Genomic DNA, 24,308 nt, shown 5'->3' on the forward strand with positions numbered 1-24,308 from the left:
TCTTGCAAAAAGGCTGCCCCTCTCATAAGCTTGGTGGACCCCTCGCGACACTCGGCCTCCCTCAGCACATTCAACACCATCTCGTAGCACATTAAACAGACATATTAGAGCAATTTTTTTTAATATTTGACAAAGTCTTCTCGGAACTCCCTTTGACAAACACACACACTCTTGCACTCACACACTCGCACAATACGATAAAGTCACAGATGATATGCAAAAAACAATAAGCGGCCATTGGTGGCCATCCTCTTCAAAGTCTTGCCCAGCTTCCTTTGTACACCTCTAGCAATGACCGATCTCGATCTTTAGTCGTCAAGGTCGTGGACTTCATTGTAGCATTTCCAAGCATATCATACCCTGTCAAAACAACTCCTTAAAGCAGACCAAGTGAGATCATCGCCGTGAAAATTATGATAAAACAACCTTTCAAGCTCGCTTCAACACTCAAATCTCATGCAGATGCTTTGTTTCTCTATCGAAATCCCCATCCCTTGGCCCCAAAAAAGTGCAACAGTGGCGTCCTACGGGGAAAACTAGCCTGCTAGTGTGAACCCAGAATTTCCGGTTAGACCAGTGCCTTGTCCATTGGGCTTTTCTTTTTCCATTTAAATTTTACCCTTTTTCTATTATTTTCCCTCTTTATCTTGTCAAAACCCCCTTGGATGGGAAACAAACTCACGTTGTGGCACATGTGGTACCCAATGTGGTAGATAATAAGTGTTATCTTTAAAAACAGGTGCCTCATTAGCTTGCAAAGGTGTTGGAGTGAGATATGGTGGAATAGAGACATTAGAAGCACATGTCATCGCCGTCGACGAACAAGTCTCTCTGTTGGATCTCTCAGCCTTTAATGTTACCCTCCATTGGATGGCTAGGGCGGTAGCTTCAAAGGCCTCCCCCACAACCCTAGCACGTGCATATGCATCATCAAGTTTCTTTGGATCAGACAACCTCACATGAAATTGAATATCCCTCAACATACCCGTAAGAAAACATTCCAACAAAACCCTTTCATCAAAACAATAGGTATCACAATGCTTCCACGTGAAAGTTTGAAAACGATGAATATAATCAGCAATTGGTTCACCCTCCCCTTGGAAGAATTCTAACAAGGTCCCAAAGACTAAACAAGAAGGTAAAATAGGAGAGAATTTGGCAACAAAAGCGCTACCCAATCCATCCCAAGTCTGCATCAAATGTGGAGAATGACGCATCATACTAAGGTACCATTGCATAGCTACCCCAGTGAGAAAAACAGGAAAAAACTCATAAGGTTATCAGGTTTGTCATAACCCTCAAACCTACAAGCTTGCACAAATTGCAGTAAATGGGAGTCAGCTGTTACAACCCCACCGTCATCAAAGGGTGTCAACTTCACAATCCACTGGTCAATAGGTCGCTCCCTAGCTTGGGGAATAGGTGGTGGGCTAAAAGCATCATAAGCATTAATAACCACGGGATCTGCAACTAGAGAATCATGCTGCTCTCTCAAAAAAACATTTTCAATAGGAACCACATTGCCATCAGAAACATCAAGAGAGCTAACACTAGAACCATCACAAACATCTTCAATAAGGACAACATCGTCAAAATGTGTGGCTGCAATCACAGGCTTATCCCCTGTGACAAACCCGACCCCTTGTAAAGGCTACATCTCATCATCGATATGCTCAGAAGAATGTGTAAACCCCACTCCATACAACACCTCCTCAACAAGGGTGGGAGGGTGGGAAAGAACAAGAGGTACATCAACATTCTCCTCCTAAAGAAAAAATTCAATAAAAGTGGCATCATCCACTACATTGGCCAAAAAGACATCCCATATGCACTCGTCAAGAGTCGCACTCTCTCTCAATGCTTCGCTCCAAGCAATATCTTCAAGGGAAATGCCCTCGTCTTCATCCACTTCATCGCTCAAATGGGCTAAAAACTCATCCCAAATTTTATAAAAACCTAAAGGCTCACAAACATCATCATCAATATTCAAGGTCTAGGTAGCAACAGACGTCAAAATAACCCTTTTTTTGGATTCCCCCTGCCTAGATATGAATGCATCCCATATGGCCGCGAGGAAAGAAACCAACCTAAAAATCAAATACAAGCAAAAAGGAAAAACTAGCTCCATCTCTGAGAATTGCAGGTACTTCGCTCAAGCGAGAACTCTAGAAGCTGGGTCCCACCGTGCGTGCCACTGATGGATATTTTTCTATGCCTGGGCCATGGAGCAGGACCAGACAAGAAAAACCAAGCAAAGACAAAAAGACAAACTCCCAACCCAATCCCACCAATAAGGAAATATGGCTCGAGATGTGCTGTTAAACTCTGCTGCCAAGGAATGTGCAATGCAGTCTCGGTGCCAAATTGTATTAATGATTATCCACGAACATGATCACTTAATAGTTCAGCAAAAAGGAAGAGAGAGAATGTTGTCTTTATTTTGAAAGAGAGACGAAAATCGAGACTAGAACCAGATATTGTACTCTCTCACTCACTCACTCTCACAACAGTCTCATGGCAAACTCACTGACTCTCTCTCAACAATAGCCCCGAACAGGCGTCCCAAGCATCCTCTTTCTCTCTCTAGCTCGACTTGCAGCAACGACAAATCGCTCTTTCTCTTTAATCCTCCTCGAATCCCTTCCTATGGGAGCACCCCTAGTGGGTTTTAATAAAGCCAAAAGCTTCAAAGAAAGAAAGCATCTCTAACTCTCTCTTTCGGTAGCAACCATTTTTGAGCCATCTCATCTTTCTCTTTCACTCACGACCTGCAGAGAGTTCTCTTCTCTCTCGTCATCATCTCGTAGGAAGCCTCTCTCCCCTCCATTTTGGTAGCCTGCAGAGGCTAACCCGCTCACTCTCGTGGCGATTCAGCAGCCCTTGGCCTCGCTTGTTTTCAACCTGCCAAGCCCACTCTTGCCCTTCCTAAACATGCTCGCTCTCAGCTGACCTGCAAATCATGCTCCATTCACAAGGCAAAGACCTCTCTCTCTTCGATGGCTTGCAGCCCTCTAAGGATCTTCTAAGCCCTCTTGGCTTTCCTGCATGCTCACAAGGCCCTCATGGCCTACATACCGCTACTCTCTCAGGCCTCGGTATAGAGCAAAAGCCCCTCTCCAATCGGCAATGGCCTGCTCGGACCCTCCTTGTCTTGCAAAAAGGCTGCCCCTCTCATAAGCTTGGTGGACCCCTCGCGACACTCGGCCTCCCTCAGCACATTCAAACCATCTCGTAGCACATTAAACAGACATATTAGAGCACTTTTTTTAATATTTGACAAAGGCTTCTCGGAACTCCCTTTGACAAACACACACACTCTTGCACTCACACACTCGCACAATACGATAAAGTCACAGATGATATGCAAAAAACAATAAGCGGCCATTGGTGGCCATCCTCTTCAAAGTCTTGCCCAGCTTCCTTTGTACACCTCTAGCAATGACTGATCTCGATCTTTAGTCGTCAAGGTTGTGGACTTCATTGTAGCATTTCCAAGCATATCATACCCTATCAAAACAACTCCTTAAAGCCGACCAAGTGAGATCATTGCCGTGAAAATTATGATAAAACAACCTTTCAAGCTCGCTTCAACACTCAAATCTCATGCAGATGCTTTGTTTCTCTATCAAAATCCCCATCCCTTGGCCAAAAAAAAGTGCAACAGACTTGTTGCCTCTCTGGTTTAGTTTTACACATGGAGTGGGATGATCCCCTTCACAAGTAATACATCTTTTCGATTGAGGTTGTCGTGCATTTAGGTTTTGTTTGTAGCCTTGGTTTATTCTTCTAATCACCCTCTCAACCACTTGATCAATGATTGGTTCCCAAGGAGTTTGAACATCTCTCTTTGTTGTTGATTCGCTCTTTGGAGATGAGGGACTACTAGTTGCGTTGTCTGTATCTACAGTCAACTCTCCGTAGGCCTTGCAATTGTCAACTAGATAAAGAGCTTCTCTAGTGACTTGCTCAAACGTCGTCCATCTTTTTAAATGCAGGTCCTTTTTGAGAGTTTTGTTCATCAATCCCTCCATGAAGAGAACTGATAATCTCTCATCTTGTGGTAGCTCTCTCTCAGGACATCTATCTATGTACTGTTGAAGCAAAGCAAATCTTCCTTCACTCTTTCATTCGCTTTTTGTTTGAAAGCGTAGATGTGTGACACCATGTTATGTTTGATTCCCCTTTTTGTGAACTCCTCTACAAACTCTTGTAAGATTTGTGCTATGTTTGGGAAATCATCTCTATTAAGAGGTTGAACCACGTTAAAGCCATTCCTTGTAATGTCAACCCAACTCCCTCATACTGAGTATGAAAATCTGCAATCTCTTAAGCTCTCAAAACTTGTTCAAAGAGCGATACATGAGCATATGGATCTGCTGACCCATTATATTTTATCTTAATACATTAGCCACTTTATATGGTCTTAATCATTGTGGTCAGTCACTAATCTAGCCAATTTGTGGTCTCGTGGAAAGACGTCTCTCGTGCTCTCCTCTTGTCTTGGGAAAAATCCTGGTGAAATCCTCTTTGTTGGGTGTTTTGTCATAATTTTTTATTGATATTAAGTAGAGATCGGAGTACCGTTGTACGTATACCTCTCTAGATCAATTGAATCTACAAGTTTTACTCCCTTCCATACTTATCTACCATCAAAACTTGCACTTTATGGGCATCTGCATACATGAATGCATAGAGATTCTTATGGAATGGCATCTCTCTAGCATAGGGTTCTACACACTTATAGAAGGTATATTGATCCCCATTTGTGGATCTATATAAGCTGTCATAAGTGTAATCCGTAAGAACTTACATGGGTTCATTGGTTCTAATGAATCTCACATTTAGTTTGTTGATCAGAGGATTCTTCTCCTCTATGTATTCTCCCAATCCCCTATTGTCGGCATTGCAGCGTTTTTCATGTCTCTGAATGGAGTAGACAACCCTAGCAGTGAATGATTTGTCATGATTAATACTCACTTAAAACTCTCAAGATAGTCCTTGACAAGACCGCTTTGGGTTAGTGCAACTTATCCCTTTTTGCCCCTGGTAAGGTCTCTCAAAAGTTGGGTCTTTGTGGATTTTTGGTCTCTGGAAACTGGTTCTACATACCCTAAAAGTTTGGATTTAGGAAACTTGAAAAAATTAAGCTCTAAAAGTCGTTCTAGGTCCTATTGCCCACAAGCTTTCTTCCTGGCTATACCTGATTCAATTTGGAGCTGTCTATAAAAAGTTAGAGCAATTTTAGTGAACTACACTTGAAACAGCACTCAACACAGTCTTAGTGAAGGAGAACGAGCGGAAGTGCGACGCGAGAAAGAGTGCGAGAAGAAGAGCACGACGATATGGTGAACTCGCTCTACTGTAATGTGTAGAGCATAGTGAGTTCTTATTAGGTTTTTACAAAAGAATATGTGTACATACCTGGCGGCCCGCCCACTTACCTGGGCGACCACATTGGGCTTTATACCCCAACAACCTCCCACTTAAAGTCCAATGTGGTACTTTAAGTGTGAGAGAAGCTACTATACAAGCTAATATACAAGAGATGTAGAGAAGTGATGTACTACCCTACACCTAACTGCTTGCAAAAATTCGCAAAGCTCTCTGATGGAAGTCCTTTTGTAAGTAGATCAGAAGGATTTTCTGTGGTGTGAACTTTGACAAGCTGAAGTTGCTTATCCTCGAGCATTTCCCTGATGAAATAATACTTCACATCCACATGCTTTGTCTTTGAGTGATAAAGTGGATTGCGAGCCAATTGTATAGCACTTTGACTATCACAATATAACACAGGCATCTCTTCTTTGATTCCCAAATCTGTTACTAGTCGATTAAGCCAAATTGATTCTTTGCATGCCTCTGATGCTGCAACATATTCAGCCTCTGTAGTAGACTGAGTAACACAATCTTGTAATCTAGAACGCCATGATACTGCTCCACCAGCCAATGTAAACACATACCCTGACGTAGAACTTCAGTTGTCTAAGTCACCTGCATAATCTGAGTCTGTAAAACCCTTTACACTTAGCTCCTGACTCCCATAGCATATACGCATACTCTTTGTAGCTTTCAGGTATCTCAATATTCCTTTCACACATATGGAATCTTATCCATTTCAGCCTGTTCTTCCTCAGACACGGGACAATCTTGTTTGCTAAGTTTCACATATGGTGGCAATGGAACACTCAATGCCTTTCCCTTCTCCATATTGAAACGTTGCAAAACCTTGTCAATATACTCTGTTTGAGATAACCAAATCAACTTCTTTGATCCGTCTCTCTCAATGCGCATACCAAGTATATGACTTGCCTCACCCATGTCTTTCATGTCAAACGATTTTGCCATCTTTGACTTCAAAGCTGAAATTTCTTCCAAGTGCTTGATAGAAATCAACATGTCATCCACATAAAAAATAAGGATCAGCCAACTGCCATCCTTAGCCTTATTTGTATATATACAGTGATCGAACTCACTACGTTTGTATCCTTGAGAAAGCATAAACTTGTGGAATTTATGGTACCATGCCCTCGGTGATTGTTTTAAGCCATAAAGACTCTTTAACAACTGGCATACCCAATCTTCCTTGCCTTTCTCAACAAACCCTTCTGGCTACTGCATGTAAATTTCCAAATCTAAATCACCATGCAAGAACGTTGTCTTGACATCCATTTGGTGGAACACCAAATCTAATATGGCAACCAATGCAAGAAAGCATCTCAATGTAGTCATCTTGACCACCGGAGAGAAGACTTCATCAAAGTCAATGCCTTGTTCTTGCTAAAGCCCTTGGCAACAAGCCTTGCTTTGTACTTTGGCTGACTATCATGAGCGGTGATCTTATACCTGTAAACCCATTTAAAGGGTAGAGCTTTTTTGCCCCGTGGTAATTTAACTATCTTCCATGTCTGGTTTTTATGCGGAGCTGTCATCTCTGACTGCATGGCCAATTGCCAATTCCCGGAGTCCTTCATTTGCACTACTTCCTTGTAACATGAAGGCTCATTGCAATCAGTCAACATGACATAATTCATAGATGGAACAAACCTATCAGGAGGTCGCGTGACACGTCTAGATCTACGCACAATAGGTGGCTCAGGCTCAGACACAACTTGTGGTTCCACTCTATCCTGTCCTTGCTCCTCTTGAGCTCTGACATTTTGTCTTGCACGTGCAGGTCCATCTTCTTGGAAGACAACTCTTCTAATCTCCTCAACCCTCTCTGGTTTAGAATGATATTTGGATTCATAAAAGTGAACATCATTGCTGCGGACAACCTTTCTGGATTCGGGATCCCAAAGTCTGTACCCCATCTCACCAGAATTACCATAGCCTAGAAAGATGCACTTTCTACTCTTTGGCTCAAGTTTGTTCCTAAATTCCTTTGGAACGTGAGTATATGCCTCACAGCCAAAGACTCTGAGATGCTTGTATGAGGGCATTTTGCCTGACCATACCATCTCTGGCACTGAATCCTTCTGTAAAACCTTACTAGGAGATCTATTTACAAGATGAACAGCTGTTGATACAGCTTCAGCCCAAAACCCATTTGGCAGTTGTGCATTAGACAACATACTTCTGACGTTCTCTTGTATGGTCCTATTCATCCTCTTAGCAACACCATTTTGAGGAGGATTGTAAGGAGCAGTAAGTTCACGTTTTATACCTTTTGACTCAAAAAAGTCCTGAAAGGCCTTTGAAACATACTCCACACCATTGTCAGTGCGTAAGCATTTAAGCTTCTTGCCACTCTGATTCTCCACATGTGTCACAAACATTTTGAAAACACTAAACGCTTCATCCTTGTGCTTGAGAAAGTAAACCCATACTTTCCACGAGTAATCATCTATAAATGTCATAAAGTAAGAATCTCCCCCTAGAGATAGGTTAGGCATAGATCCACACAAATCACTATGAACAAGTGCCAACTGTGTATCTCTTCTACTGCTTCTATGCTTATGTGGCAGCTGTGTTTGCTTACCATACAGACAATGTTCACATAATTCAAAATCATTAAATGACAAGCCAGGCAAATAACCAGAATGAGACAAGATTTCCATTCTCTTCTTGGACATATGTCCTAACCGGCTATGCCACAAAGAAACGTTCGGCTGCTCGGTTACATTGATTACATTTTTAGAGACATTTGATACATAAATCATATAAAGTCCTCCAAACTTTACTCCATGTGCTACTGTCATAGAACCCTTGGATATCTTCCACATATTCTGTCCAAAAGTGGTGCGTAGCCAGCATCATCAAGTAAACCTGTGCTTATCAAGCTCTTTGTAATTGCGGGAACATGTCTCACATTCTTCAGCATGAAAGAAGAGCCATTATGAAACTTCAATTGAACATCTCCAACACCTAAGATCTCACATGTCTGCCCATTGCCTAGCCGAACATGATCTTTAGTGGTCACATAAGAGGTAAACCAATCCTTGTTTGGAGACACATGAAGTGATGTCCCTGAGTCTATAATCCAGTCACTCAATGCATTTCCATCAGATGCTGTAAGAAGAGCTGAGTCCATTGTATTTTTCAAGAAGTAGATATCTTCTGACACTAGACTATCATCCTCTGCAATAGTGTTTGTCACATTTATTTCTTGAATCTTCACTGAAGACTTGTTCTTATCACCATGGTCTTCTGCTTTCTCTTTGCCTTTTTCCGCTTTCCATTCTCTGCAGTCTCTTTTCATGTGACCCTTCTTATCACAATGGTAGCATTCTATGTCACTCTTGCCTTTAGCAATGCGGTACTTGCTACGAGATTGATCCCTCTTTCCACCTTTGTACTTTTCTTGGTCCTTCCCCTGACAACTAAGGCTGTTCCTTTGCCTTTGTCCATTGTCTTTCTGTTGGTTTCTTCAGTAAGCAGACTGCCTTCTACACCTGCTATGGTCAAACCATCTGGAGGTGCATAATTACTCAAAGCTGTGCGAAAAGTGTCCCAACTTTTCGGCAATGTGATCAACAGGAACATATCTCTAATAGGCTCATCAAACTTGACACCTTGAGCTGACAACTGACTATAGATTGTGTTGAATTCATTCAGATGATTGGACATAGGTGTCCCTTCTTTCATCTTCAAGTCAACAAGCTTCTTAAGACAGTATACCTGTGAAGCTGCACTCTGCTTCTCATAAAGATCACTCATCTTTAACCATGCTTGATAAGACGACATCTCGTCTGCTACATTGAAGTAAACGCTTTCTGCCAAAGTCAGCATAATGGTAGAAAGTGCCAATTCATCCATTTCGCTCCATTCATCTTCGTCCATATCTTCTGGTTTTATCCCCTTGAGCTTTATAGGTTTTATCTGCTTCTTTTGTACCAACACGTGCCAAATCTGCTTCTTCCACAATGGGAAATTGGTTCCATCTAGCTTCTTGATATTGTAAAGAGAAGTGTCCTATGATCCAGCCATAGCTACGCTTCACAGTGGTTTACTTTCCTTGGAAAAATTCGGCAGAGTTTCCCCTGTAAACTGACCTCTGAACCAATATCAACCTGTCAAATGAACCAAGAAAGCTTCAGATTCTGCATAAATTTCGGCAGAGTCTCCTTTGTAAAATGGCTCTGGTGTACTCAAAACAGACCAAAAACAGCTCAAAAACACTGTCTCTCTGACACTGTAAGCTGCGGGTAAACCTATCCTGCACCTGTACTGTCTCTCACTGTCCTGTCACTGTCCTATAAGCATAGACTGCGACAATGCCTCAACGGCAGTAAAGCAAAGATGCAATCCCAACTGTCTAGCTCACAGTCAATACATCCTAGCTGCCTATCTAAGGGTGCTCGAGGGATCGCTCCAAGACCTGTATCACCGAAAGGATCTCAACATTCGAGAATCTCCCAGCTCAATAAAACCTCACTCAACCCTCAACAAAGGCTGCAGTAAATCTGACAGTACATAGACTTCTCACAAAGTCATACATCCACAAATTTCCCACTGTATGCTGTAACCGCTGCGGCGGTTGTTTGCTTCGTGACTCACAACCAACAAACCCTCAACAGACATACATCATCTCTGACAATACATCCCATGTGGAATTACCTGCAATGTCAGGATGAAATCTGGAATATCAAGGAGCAAACACAAGCTACCTGATGAACTAGTGGATGTCGCCTACAGTCTGTGTGTAGATGTGCCCGTGTCATATGTGACACACCTCCAAGAACTGTGAGCCGTCCTTCGATGTGTAGACAGCCACAAATCAACACTCTGGGAGTGTCGATATCCTCAGCACCTGCAATCGTAGGCCGAAAACCCCAAATTTGCAGAGTCCGATCTGCACCCGTCGAGACCACGTAGTCGAAAATGGCCTACGCAGACCTTTGTCAAAGCCGAACGGTGACCAAGATGACCTCAGAATGAAATTCTGACAACACCGAGTCCTTCCAGCTTGCCCACGAGATTTGGGGCCGTGTCTACGCCTATCGAATTTCACTCCAATCTAAGTTGGTGACTCTAGCCTCCTGCAGTGCTTACCCCGAGCCTTGATCTGAGCTCTGATACCAGTTGAAGGAGTACGAGCGGAAGTGTGATGCGAGAAAGAGTGCGAGAAGAAGAGCACGACGATATGGTGAACTCGCTCTACTGTAATGTGTAGAGCATAGTGAGTTCTTATTAGGTTTTTACAAAAGAATATGTGTACATACCTGGCGGCCCGCCCACTTACCTGGGCGACCACATTGGGCTTTATACCCCAACACTTAGGACCAGAACAGAGGAACTTTGACTTGTATCTTGGTCTCCAGAAGGTATTTTTAGCTCAAAATTGAGATTTGGGATGTGCTCAAGTATATTTATAAGCTCATCAAGCCAGATACCCCCACTATGCTGCGGTACATGGATCACGATCCATGATCCTCTGTCAAATTTTTTTCCCCAAATTTTTCAAAATTTTGGCAGTATGTAGACAAGATCATATGCAAGCTCTGTACCAAATTTTATCAAATTCTGAAGCTGAGGTACATGGATGGCAATCCATGTTCAACCACATATGTACTTGATCTCTTGGTAGCTTGTTGCACTCTATGTCCATAAGCTAGATTTGTTTTTGGATTTGGTTTGATAGGTCAAATAGCCAACACTACGTCTGCACTGCGGTTTTTAGTATGCCACCTGTTTTGCACCCTTTTGACCCAAATATGTTGGTTTTTTTTCAAAATTGGACTTAGACATATGTTTTCTTATGTATGTACTAATGATCTAGAAAGTTTGAGGTCAAGCTGTCACTATGGGTACATGGATCACGATCTATGTTTGGAGTCCAAATTGACTTCTCTTGGTACCATCAACATCAACATGATTAGGAGGTCCTATGGTATCAATTTCTTTGAAAACGGACCTCTAGAATGAAAGTTAGGTCAATTCTGGCACTGGCAGTGCTTGGTAGTTCTGGCTTTTTGACTTGGTTTTTGATCTCCAAATTCAATTTTGAAAAGACCACTCAACTCCTCGTGATGTCCTCTAGCTATGGTGTAAGTTTGGTATCAGTCTAGAACGTGGATCGCAATCCATGTACCTCTGTGTCAGATGGTAATGAAACTTGATTCACAGCTTGCCCTTGGTCTCTTGATCCCTGCTATATGGTTTTTGTGTGATTTGGACTTGATTAGGTCAAGCAAAAGTCAATTCACATGTCTGTTTTAGGGTTTTCACCCTTGAACTATTTTTGGCACTTTTGATGAGTTTTTTGGACTTTTTTTACAAAACTCCTTTGGAGAATTTTGTTCACAATGGTCTCTACTAGAGGCTGGAAAAGTTTATGTCCAAAAAGTACATGGATCGCGATCCATGTTCCACCACTTTTGGATCTGAATTTTGGTATGTTGATAGCTTATGATCTTTGCAGCTTGCTCCACAAAGAATTTTTGGATTTTGATCAGTTTTGCCCTACCAAAACTGACTTCTATAGTTTGCTGTGACAGTTTTGACAATGTTCTTTTTTTGGCTCTTTTGACCACTTTTTGCTACTTTTTTGCATATAGTTCTTTTGGGAAAAGTGTGTGTCTATGTCTCAACTATCTACTTCTCAAATCTCAACCAACATTTTTTTATGAGGTACATTGATCGCGATCCATGTTCAATCAGATTTGAATACCAAATTTAGTCTGATGATTACCTGCAGTGTCAATAGTCTACTTCACCACTTCCTTTTGAATTTGGACAAGAAACTTCCAGTCAAAAGTGAGTTTTTCTATCTGCTTTGTAGTTTATTGAATGGTTTTTGTATTTGGCTATTTTGACCAACTTTTTTCAATTTTTTGACATGGTCCCTTTTGGAAAAATTGTTCCACTAGTTATCAGGGATGCACTTGTCAAATATAAACTCTGAATGATAAAAGGTACATGGATCTCGATCCATGTTTGACAACATTTTTTCATGAATTTTGTTATGCTGGTTCTCTATTCCCTGCACAAGCCAAATCTCACCCTTTTTTGAATTTGGATCGCAAAAAGTTGAAAAAACTGTAAATTTTGTGCCTGAAATGCTTATTTTGTTGTTTTTGCCCTAACGTTTAATTTTGACGTGATTTTTGAGTTTTTCTTTCAAGAAAACTTGATCAGAGCAATATCCCACTGATGCACAGTGTCACAAATCACTTTTTTGTCAAAATGGTCTCTGGGGTACATGGATCGCAATCCATGTTTCTCCATAGAACCTTGCCAGACTTTCTAGCTTGCTTCTATAGAGTATCTTGATGCCCTAGATCCACAAAATTTTGAATTTGGATCACTTTTTGAGGTCTCTACCATCAAATTTTGAGAATTTCAGAGTTATGGTCATTTCAACCAAAATATGATTCTCACCCTTTTTATCTTCAATCTTTTAGCCCAAATTTGATGGTTGTAGTTTCTACTTACCCTACTCCTAAAAACTAAAATGAAACATGAAACAAAAACAAACAAAACGGTACAAAATAAAGTTAAAACGGAAAACGGTAAAGCATTCTAAAAGCAAAGAGAAAATCGAAGAGTGAAATGCTATTGGCTACCTCACTCACAACCCTCTTTAGCTCTCAAGAATAGATCTAGCAAGTCATCGACTTCTAGCTACTTCACTGCTAAGGTGTAAATGGAAAGGAAGCCAAATCTTCAAAAAAGAATGCTCTAAATATGCACTAGGTCACTCGCCATCTAAGGATCGTATCCCCGGCAACGACGCCAATGTTAGCAGGTCGCCGTCGTGACAGATGTCTGTAGCATAGCGATCTAGCACTAACATAATGTCAATACTCAGGGAAGTGACTTGGATGGGGCACAAAGACTCTTTGAGATCATCAATCTCAAGAAGTAAACCTTAACAAGCAAACACAACAACTCTACAATCAAACCAACACTCAATGATCAGGAAAATCTTCCTATGTCCTTTCTCATAGCTCTAGGTCATCACGCCATTTCGACACTCGAACGGACTCAAAATGCAACGAAACTTTAGGAGGAGGTCTGGGACACCTATGGGGCACTATCCTACCAAGTTTGGTCGCAATCCAACCAGGTACCAAAATCACAATCCATCATGAAAAAGGTCATGAAAACTGCAAGAGATCAGTCTAGAAAGGTCGCCCTATGGTCTAGGAACACTCTCCTATGGTCAAAACGACTAAAGATAGTGATTTAAGCACTCAAATCTGAAGATTAGGCTCACTAATACATAGTCACAAACCTCAAAAAAACTGGCAATGCTTACACCTGAATGAAAGAGCAAAGAAAGAGGAACACAATGCAAGTTTCAAAACTGAAAATGGATTACCCAATAATTAGTCGTGATGATTACAAGTTTGGAGCAGCTTTGTAGCTTGAGCGTATGTACAATAGAGCTCTTTCTCCTCTAAAGATAAGCCCCCTTTCACAATAAAGTTATTGACCTTTATACCTAGGGCTTTCTAAATGGCTAGTGGCCAGTTCACATGGACTTTTATAAATGTCATGACAACATTACAACTCAAAGAATTGACCTACTACTTTAGAATCAGTATTTACACAGAGTATCACTACACTAGCTTGGAAAATTAATAGAGTTCAAATGTGGTGTCTGGCTACGTGTCCTCCGGCTAGGTGGATGCCCGTTCAGTCTGTCTCGTTACACCAGACTAATATGTCATCAAGAGAGTAGACATCACTCTCATTAATCATAGGTGACTAGAGATCATACTTATATTTCAAGTTTTGTTCTCTAAATCACCAGGCTAATATGGGGGGAGACATGTATCCATTGCCAAGACAGGTGTTAACTAGGTCAAATGATTATGGCATCGAAATTAAGGGAGACGAAGGAACCAGTGGAGTAACCCAGGAGGAAAAAGGAAAGACAAAAGTGCTAAGTGTAGTCACCTTGGAGAAGGCATCAAAGCTAGAGGGTACATTAGTGATGCCTATTGGGAAGAGGACCGCAAAGGAAAAGGAAGGAAGAAGTGCCCCAGGTCCTAGTAAGAAGAAAGGAAAGAGCCATGAAGGCGAGGATGTCAAGGCCAAGAGGAAAAGGAGAGCTCGTCGAAAGTTTCATGTTTCATATTTTCCACTAGGGGATGGGCAATTAAGCTATGACTTGAAGGAGGATCTGACGAGCAGGAAGGCAGATGTTACTTTTGGGCAGCTTATAGAGCTAAGCTAAAGCGACAGTGGAAGAGGATGGTTAACCCAATGGAGAAAGAGCCAGAGAGAGGTTCAGTAAAGGTGTTGGCAATGGATGAGCTACCAGACATTTGTCCAATAGTAGATGTGTGGCATAAAAGGAAAAATTTGGGACGAGGTTATGTGGATGGCGGAGCCCAAATATGCGTCATAACACACTCATGCGTTGAGAAGATGGGTCTCACAGTGGCTTGGGTGTCAGGGTTTCGGATCAGATTGGCAAACCATCAAAAAGTAAAATGCTTGGGTGTTGTAAAGAGCTTAGAAGTGGAGGCATATGATGCAAAGGCAGTGGTTGATTTTCATGTGATGCCAACAGGGTTGGGAGCATATCCTATTATACTGGGCAGACCATGGTTACGTGCAGTGGGAGCTGTTCAAGATTGGCAACATGGTACGATTAGCCTCTATGGAAAGACAGGTACCAAGAAGCTTTATAATATGGACACAAGGAAACGATTAGAGGAGCTTTATGAAGATGAGGATGAGTGTGGTGATGAAGACTCTTCCACGGTGACAGATGAGGATAGTGATAGCACTACCTGCAGTGATGAGGATGTTGATGTTGCATTTCTTTTGATGGACAAATAAATCCAAGAGTTTGGTTTAGTTGCATTTGCGAATGAGGTTGAAGATGAAAGTGAAGGGCCTTATGAAGTGATTGAAGGGTTGATGCAAACCAAGGTTGAGTTGTCAAAGAAGCAGGAATTGATGACACAAATGATCAGTGGAGACCTCTCAACTATGGAGAAGGATATATATTTGCACATGCTGGCTAGTTTTCCTGATTTTTTCATTACTTCATATGAAGAGATCAGAGGGTTCAAGGGCGAAGAGATGCATATAGAGCTGAAAGAAGGTGCTAAGCCAGTGCGGCAAAGGCTAAGAAGGATGGGTCAAGAGCAACTGGAAGCCTTGCGAGAAGAGGTGGACAAGTTATTGAAGGCAGGGTTCATAGTCCCTATGGAGACCACAGAATGGGTGAGTCCAGTTGTACTCAGTCCAAAGAAGGATGGGAAGTGGAGAATTTGTGTAGATTTTAAACCCTTAAACGCAGCCCCTAAGAAGAACCCATATCCTCTTCCATTCATTGATCAGATCTTGGATTCAGTGGCAGGTTATGAGAGGTACAGTGTGTGTGATGGTTTTTCAGGCTATTTTCAATTGAAGATTGCTCTTAAAGACCGCACAAAGACAACTTTTATTACGCCATGGGGCTGCTATTGCTACACAGTATTGCCATTTGGGTTGTCAAATGGACCTTCCTTCTATCAAGAGAGAGCAAATTGGGTGTTGGAACCATTCATTGGTAGTTTTGTTAAAGCTTTCATGGATGACTTCTGTGTTTATAGCAGTAGGGCTGAACACCATGAGAAGCTGCAGATGGTATTGGCTCGATATGATGAATGTGGAGGACAACTAAATCCAAAGAAATGTCATCTAGCACAGCCAAGGGTGAAGTTATTGGGCCACATGGTGTCAGAAAATGGCATTGAGGCTGATCCAGACAAGGTTAAGTCTATTATTCTTCTTCCATCACCTACGAGTACGAAGCAATTGGCAACCTTTATACAGAAAGTGAAGTACATGGCAAGGTTTATTCCATTGTCTTCTCAGATTCTTTATCCATTACAACAAGTGGCAAAGCATGATCCATTGCAATGGGATGACAAGTGTGAAGAAGTGTTTCAAGAGGTGAAAGAGGTTTTAGGGGGTTTGTCAGCCATGCAGGCTCCTGATTGGGAGAAAGTTTTTTATGTAAATCCCTCAGTAGGGGATGATGCCATTGGAGCCATTCTATTGCAAAAGGGGAAGGGCAGCCATTATATGAGGCCAGTGTATTGTGCAAGCCGAGTGAAGTTGGTAGCGGAGAGAAAGTTCTCCGAAGTAGAGCTAGTGATGGCCAGTGTAATATTTGCTTGTCGACGATTTCGTCATTACTTGCTACCACGGCCTTTTGTTTTCTTGACGAGTTATGCCTTTTTGCCACAGTTAATTAATGGTACTAACATGTCAAATGTGGTGAAGAAATGGGTAATTGAGCTGCAAGAGTTTGAGTTCTCTTTTCTAGTGGAAGATAGTACAAGGGCTACCCTAGCTGATTTGTTGACCTACAAGGAGAATCCCCTTATTGTTAAGGAAGAGGTGGTGAGAAAGGTAGTTGAAGAAGTGCCACAGATCAGCAATGCACATGTGTTGTTCTTTGATGGTTCATACAGAAAGAGCCATGATGCAGCTTCAGGGGGTATAGCACTTTATGATCCAGAGGGGAAGCTAGTATGCAAGAGAGGGTTCAAATTGGATGCTCATAGTAACAATGAGGCTGAATATGCTACTCTGGAAGCCGGATTACACATTTGTTTGAAGCATGGGGTTTGAAGGTTGAGCATAAAAGGTGATGCCTTGTTAGTGGTGAAGCAAGTGTTGGGTGTGTGGAAGAGCAAGAACACCTCATTGAAGGAAATGTGCTTCAGAATTAAAGTCCTGTTAAAAAGGTTCGAAGCATGGATCATCAGACACATTGAACATGCTCTAAATGGAGAGGCACATGAAGCAGCTCAAGGCATGATTGGGGAGCTATTTGTGTTGAGGACCACCTTACCTCTTTATCATGTCCGGGAAAGTTTGGATCAAGAAGAGGAGTTTTTGCTAATAGGAATCATTCCAAAGTAGATTCAGAAGTCTAAGAAGTATGGCTTTGTGCGTAGAGCATACAGGTACAAATTGATTGGTGATGTCTTATACATGAAAGGGGCTGATCTCATGTTGAGACGTGTACCTTGGCGGGAGGAGCTTTACAGAGTGTTGGAAGAGAATCATGAAGGCGCATGTGGTGGCCATTTTGCTCTAAAGATCACCTTGCATAAGATTTTGCAAGAGGGGTATGTATGGCCTAGTTTGCACAAGGATGTTCACCATTGGTGTAGGTCTTGCAATAGGTGTCAAGCATTTGGGAAGAGAGTGTTGAAGCCAGAGCTACGAAAAACCATTATGGCGTTTGATGTGTTTGAAAAGTGGGGGATTGATGCAATAGGCCCGTTACCTATCACAAGTAGGGGCAAAAGCTATATTTTGACGGCAGTGGACTATCTTTCTAGATGGGCAAAGGCTATAGCAGTAAAACAGATCACTGCAAAGGATGTGGCAAATTTGTGTATGATGAAATATGTTGCAAGTTTGGGGTGCCACTGGAGCTACTTTCAGATAAGGGACCTGGCTTTAGAGCTAAACTGCTAGATTTTTTATGTGCAAAGATGAAGATTAGGCACCAGCATACCACTCCTTATTACCCACAATGTAATGGCTTAAATGAAAGATTCAATGGTGAGTTGGTACAGATTCTTTCGAAAGTGACAGAGCACCAAGGAAAGAATTGGGATTTGGAATTGCCTAGTGCATTATGGGCTTACCGTACTTCGGTGAAGACAGGTACAGGGTTTACTCCATTTCATTTGGTGTATGGAAAAGAAGCACTATTGCCTGTGGAAGTAGAGTTGCCTGCGGTCAAGATGTTAGAGAAGTTGCTTGGGCCACCTAGTGATGCATTCGAAGAGAGGCTCTTACAGCTACAAGAGGTTCAGCTGGATAGGATGAGTGCATTGGAACATTATGGGCAGATGCAAGATAGGGCTTTAGCAAAGATAAATGAAAAGGTCAAAAGTAAGGGTATCAAGAAGCATGACTTGGTTTTGCGCTACACAAGTAAGCTGGACAACACCTTCCAAAAGAAGTTTCAAATTAAGTGGGAAGGCCCTTTCAAGGTAGTGGAGTGTTTTCCAAATGGCACATATCAGGTGGCTAACCTGGATGGTGTTCTACATAAGTCAAGGGTAAATGGATTGCGTCTGAAATTGTATCATGCTAGATTGATGATGGTGGAGCAAGATGAACTGTCTGTGGAGCAAGCAATGTTGGTGAAGGATGAGGAGACCTGTGATGCGGCGAGTCTCATATCGCTCTTTGCTACTGCTGATCATGAATGATCTAGCAGGTTAGGGGATGGGCAAAGTATGTCAGGAGTTTTTTGGAGCAAGGGATTGCGCATATGTACATATACATGCATGGTGCATCAAATCAACAATTGCCCATTTTTCAAAGCCAGGTGGTTACGTGGGGCCCACATGTGTACAGGTAGGACAGGGTGTACATAGTGCATCGATTTTCACTATTACCAGTACCACTATGTTTTTTCTACAATAAGGAGGAGTTGGTAGCGCGTAAAACTTCTTGAGGAAGCTATCCGTGGGCCGACGACATGAGGTAAGCAGGTGCGTCAAATGGCATCGAGTGGCGTCAGGAGGCCGAACGGGGTCAATATTTGCACGTGGATGAATACGGACACAAAGTGGTGTTTTCTTGTGAGAGTTATGCAAAAAGGTCATCATTAGGACCACTTTTTGGGGCCACTTCACGTGGTTGCGAGACGCAGTATTGAAAAGAAATGAGTGTCAGGTGTGCGGATGATGCAAAAAAGGTGACAACTATGCATTGCGAGGTCAGTTTTTGGCCTGTTCGGGGTCCGTTTGAGGTCATCTAAAAGGCCAAGGGTGCCCAACTAATAAATCTAAGTGTGGGAACTGAAAAAACTGAGAGGAGACCAGAAAAAACGTGGAGAAGAGAGGAGGAACAGCCGCAGGTGTGTTTTTGGGGTTTTTGGAGCCTGTTTTGGCCGTAAACTGCTCATCCGAGGTCGGATTTGAGCACTTTGACATTGTAGACTGGGGTTTTGGGCCGTTCCGGACGCGATGGCGCTGTCCATTTTGCCAAATTCCTCACTCTTTTCCTGCTATTTTTCTGTGTAAGTTTCTCCTATGAGCGAAGTTTCTACTCTAGTTTGTGATTGTATCTGGCTTATTTTACCCATATTGTGTGAGCTATTTGCCCCATTGGTGTTGGCCCAAGCTCAATTGTATCTAAACATCAGAAATTTTCCTCTTTTGAGCTGAGTTTTTTGGGGGTGTGTGTGTGTGTGTGTGTGTGTGTGTGTGTGTGTGTGTGTGTGTGTCTGTGTGGAGTGGGTAAGTGGATAGTCTCTCTCCTATCACTCCAGAGGTGTGTTCCCTCTCTCGGCCAGGTGTGTTGTCTAAGTCGAGTGGTGCCCCATAGTGTGTGTGTGTGTGTGTGTGTGTGTATCTTTCCAAGAGTGTGTGTCGGGTCGTTATAGAGGCGCTGTGTGTGTTTTCATCCCGCTCACAACGCTAATCGCACAAGCATTCAAGCCACACAAAGGGTATCCACAATCATGGAGCCTCAAGGACAAGGTGTCTAAGTGAGGGCATGGCCAAAGGTAAGGTGCACATATGAGCTCGGAAACGGAAAGGGCCGTCAAGATGAATGTCCATCAATAGGGGTCAGGAATATCGTTACAACAAGTCTCTTAATGAACTTAGCCAATTCCATTTATCAGCATGGATTTTGTATTAAGCGGTTTTGCATTTCAAAGAAGTTGATGTCCTTTCTAGAAGTATGGAAGGTTGTTCAAAAACATCTCTAAGAGACAAACCAGTAGATGTTGAATTAATTTAGAGAACAGTTGAAGAAGAACCTTATCCAGAGTCAAAGTTAGAAAGCTTGACAGATCCTCGATAGGGAGGGCGGATGGGGGCAGATCGCTAGAGCTAGCTCAGTGTGGCTAATACTAAAAATTGCAAGTTGTGGAGCATGCATGTCTTCTTGGATTGTCAATCAGAGCTCTAGAGGAAAAGTTATGGCCAGTTGAATGTTTGCCGGGGGGGGGGGCACTTATGGGCCCACTTGTACGCATTGAGAAGCACACTTGACAAGTGACTTTGGGCCTTGACTAGGTTTTGAAATGTCATGTGAACTATATGGGATTAGTTGAAATTAACAGCTCATCAAACGGAGTACCGATGATCAAGATATTGCAGGTGAAATTCATGCCAATTGATTGCAGAGCAGTGCCATATGAATTTTTCATTTTTTGGGTGGCTCAGTTTGTGGATGATGATGTGGTAGCTCGGTTGTGCCCACGTGCATTCAAAAAGGCACAAACCTTTTACTCAGGTCAAAGGGAGAGTCAAAGCGTTGTCACGGCGCCGTGACAACCCAAATGAACTCAAGTGAGCTCTAAAGTATGTGAGGGAGAGTGGAATGCTGAGGTATTGGTAGCCCATCAAAGGTGCTAAAATGGTACCTCCACATGGATAAAATCAACCCCCTTTCAAGAAAGAGGAGCCCTTGAGTTAAACAAGCAAGAGGCACTTTTTGTTCTTTTTTTGAAGAAATTACCTCCCTATAAGAGGACTTTAAGTTTATTGTAAAGGGCTTTTTGTCAAACATATTTTTGAGAGCAAGTAAGAGGTGTTTTCCTCTGTGTAAACCATGGAATCCTTGTAAGCTTTTGCAAGAAGAAGCTTGCTCTTTTCCCCCTTCTCAATGTTGATTCCCTGCTCCCCTTCCCTTCATCTACTCATATGCTTTTCTTGTGTTTCCAATTGCGGTGAGGTTGAGTGAAACCCCGAACCAAAGACTGTGTATGAAAAGTATGTGTGTGTGTGTGTGTGTGTGTGTGTGTGTGTGTGTGTGTGTGTGTGTGTGTGTGTGTGTGTGTGTGTGTGTGTGTGTGTGTGTGTGTGTGTGTGTGTGTGTGTGTGTGTGTGTGTGAGAGAGAGAGAGAGAGAGAGAGAGAGAGAGGTTTGTGTGAGTTAGCAATGTGGAATAGAGGTGTTGGGTGTGTGACAGGTGTTGGAGCTTCTCGTGAAGTGTGTGTGTGCGTGTTGGTGTGGCAAAACAAGTGTGTACAAGTGAAATTGTGTGGATTTTGAAGGTGAACCCTAGTGGATTGGCTTGCTATGGGTTGTATAGAGATGCACATTGTGTGTTCCAGGTGCATACCCCCTTCCCCTTTTCCATCTTCTAGTGCCCCCACTAAGGACCATGCTGATTGCTCCTAATTTTGTGAAGAAAAATAGGCTTTTGATAAAGATGGTGTCTGAAAGCTATAGTCCAATTTTCACAAGTGAAGAGAGTCTAGTTGAGTGGATTGCGGATTTCGAGCTCTATATGTTGTCATTGCGTATGCCAAACAAAAACAACAAGGTGCAGAATTTTCCTTTGGTGATGGGCGGCAAAGCAAAAGTGTGGTAGGAAGCATTGGACAGCAAGCATAAGCTTGCTTCGCAGGCTCTATGAGTGCCTTTTCTACATGATTTTGACAAAGAAGCATCCCCAATTGATATGGATGCCAAACTGAAAGCGCTCTGTAGGTGAGGAATTTGATTTGTTTTTGGATCATTTTTAAGCTTGTTGGGAAAAGTTAGTGGTAGCCATGCAGTTGGCCAACGACGACTACTTTAAGGTGGATAAATTAATGGCGTGTCTACATCCTAAAGTGAGGGAAATGTAGATTTTGAAAGGCCGGAGAACTTGTAATGGTGCAGTGGCAATTACAAAGGTGAAGAGCAGGAAAATAAAAAAGAAGATTGAGCAAGAAGTGTGAGGCTGTAAAGTGGTGGTTCCTACTCGACCATAGGGTCCCAGGGATGATGCTATCATGAGGAGAATCATGGGAACCAAGGTGTAGTAGTTGTGTTGTAGAATTGGGTGCAAATTGTATAGGATTTGTCCGTATAAATGCAATAATTGCACTTAAGGGGGATAGATAGAGGTCAACCAAGAGGGGCAAGGGGTAAAACTAGGCCGTTGTCTAGCAGGTGCTATAATTGTGATGAAGAAGGACATTATGCACCGGACTGTCCTCATTTGCCAAGAGAAAGAGGTGGTATCTATCCATTATTTGATAGAGGAAGGGATCAAGCACATCTTAATGGCCCTAGAGAGCAGGTGATCAAGAATCCAATGCAACCAGATCCTCCAAATGGCGGTGAAGTCCCTAGGGTGAACATCATTGGTGTGGATAAGCAGGATGTCAAAGTTTTGGCCAACAAAAGGGCAAGATCTGGAAGAGAAACAAAAACCAAACGGGAGACTAGAGACCGTAAAGGCAAAGAGAATATGTACAAGGGTAGGGAGCAATCAAAAACTAGCAAGAAGAGGAGGTGTCATAAGATCAAGCAAGCAGATTTCCAACTAGGGCATGTCTACTCCAAATAGGATCAGGTAAGTGATGTGTAGGGCCAAAAGGCTAACATAACTTTTGGTCGTTTTTTGGCTTTGAACCCTAAAATAAGGAGACAGTGGTCTACTACAAGCGTAAGCACGAGGCTACCAAAAGCTAAATGCAATGTGCATGTGCACTCAAGGTGGGTAGCCCAACTGATGTTCTTTCTTTGGTGGATGATGTTATTGAAAAGACAATGTAGGTTCAAGCATATATAGATGATGGAGCACAAGTTTGCATCATGATAAAAAATTCCATGAGGGAAACAAGTGTCAAAGCAATGGCAAAGTCAAACATGTGCATGAGGATGGCTAACCATGCTAAAGCTAGGTGTTTGGGTGTGGCTCAAGATGTAAGAATGAAGTTGATGGGCATTGAGTGACTAATAGATTTCTTTGTAATGAAAGTAGGTGATAATGTGTTCCCTATCACCTTTGGTAGGCCATGATTATTGACAATAGGTGCTAAACAGTATCGGGAAAGCATAGTGTTCACCTTGCTTGATAAAGAGAGAGGAAGATAGGTGGTGCTAGACCTAAAGGCCAAAGAGAGTTGTTTCCACCCTATGGTGGCAAGAGACAGAGGTGACACAATAAGCTATGATTACAAGACCGAGATGGCCTATGATGAATGTTATACATAGACAGAAGAAGAGGAAAGTGAGGATTATCTACTGAAGATTAATGATGATTTGTTTGGAGTCAATGTGGAGGACTCTCATTCAAAAGAGAAGGTGAAACCACAGGTCCATGGCATACGTGCAGAAGAAGTGGCCAATATGTTGATCGAAGATTTGACCAAGCATGAGAAAGAAGGCTATGTCCAATTGTGTGCCTCCTTTCCAAATTTTTTGCGACAGAGTACAAGGATCTGCAAGGAGCCAAGGGTGTTGAGCACAAGATAGTTCTCAAGGAAGGTCACAACACAAAAGTGCAGAAGCTAAGGAGATTGAGTGAAATTCAAAAGGAAGCCCTTTGGTGCAGGAGATCAACCAACTATTGGGATGCAGGTATTATATACCCTGGGAAGGAATCTAAGTGGGTATCCTTGGTGGTTATTACTCCTTTAAAAAATGGGAAATGGTGGGTGTGTGTTGACTACAAGCCATTGACTACGTTGACCAAGAGAAACCACTATCCGTTGCCATTTTAAGATGAAATCTTAAATCAGGTAGCTGGCCATAGGAGGTATTCCATCATGGATGGGTTTTCAGGTTACGTTTAGATAGGATTTGCTTTTGAAGACAAGCTAAAGAGGACATTTATCTCTCGATGGGGATTTTGTTGCTTACTGTAGGATGTCAATTGAGTTGGTAAATTCCTATGGTACTTTTCAAGATTGGTAAACAGGGTATTTGGTCCCTACTTGGGTAGGTTTATCAGGGTTTTCATGGATGACATTGGTTGCTATAGCTCAAGGGCGGATCATTTTTCAAAGCTGCAACTATGTTTTCAGAGGCTTGATGAAGAAGGAGTCAATTGAACCCCAAGAAGTGAAAGTTAGCACAGCCTCGAGCCTCATTACTAGGCCATGTGGTGTCACAGAATGAAATTGAGGTGGATCCAAAAAAAGTTAAGGCTCTAGT

The 24,308-nt window shown here is 42.3% G+C and overlaps 1 pseudogene; it reads right to left on the reverse strand.

The window, feature by feature from the left end:
- Window positions 1-253: 253 nt before the first annotated feature.
- The window catches only part of LOC147457211 (uncharacterized), an 83,790-nt pseudogene continuing 59,735 nt past the window's right edge, over window positions 254-24,308 (reverse strand).

This window comes from Adiantum capillus-veneris, chromosome 5, assembly GCF_014529385.1.
Source record: "Adiantum capillus-veneris isolate H3 chromosome 5, ASM1452938v2, whole genome shotgun sequence".
NCBI lineage: Eukaryota > Viridiplantae > Streptophyta > Polypodiopsida > Polypodiales > Pteridaceae > Adiantum > Adiantum capillus-veneris.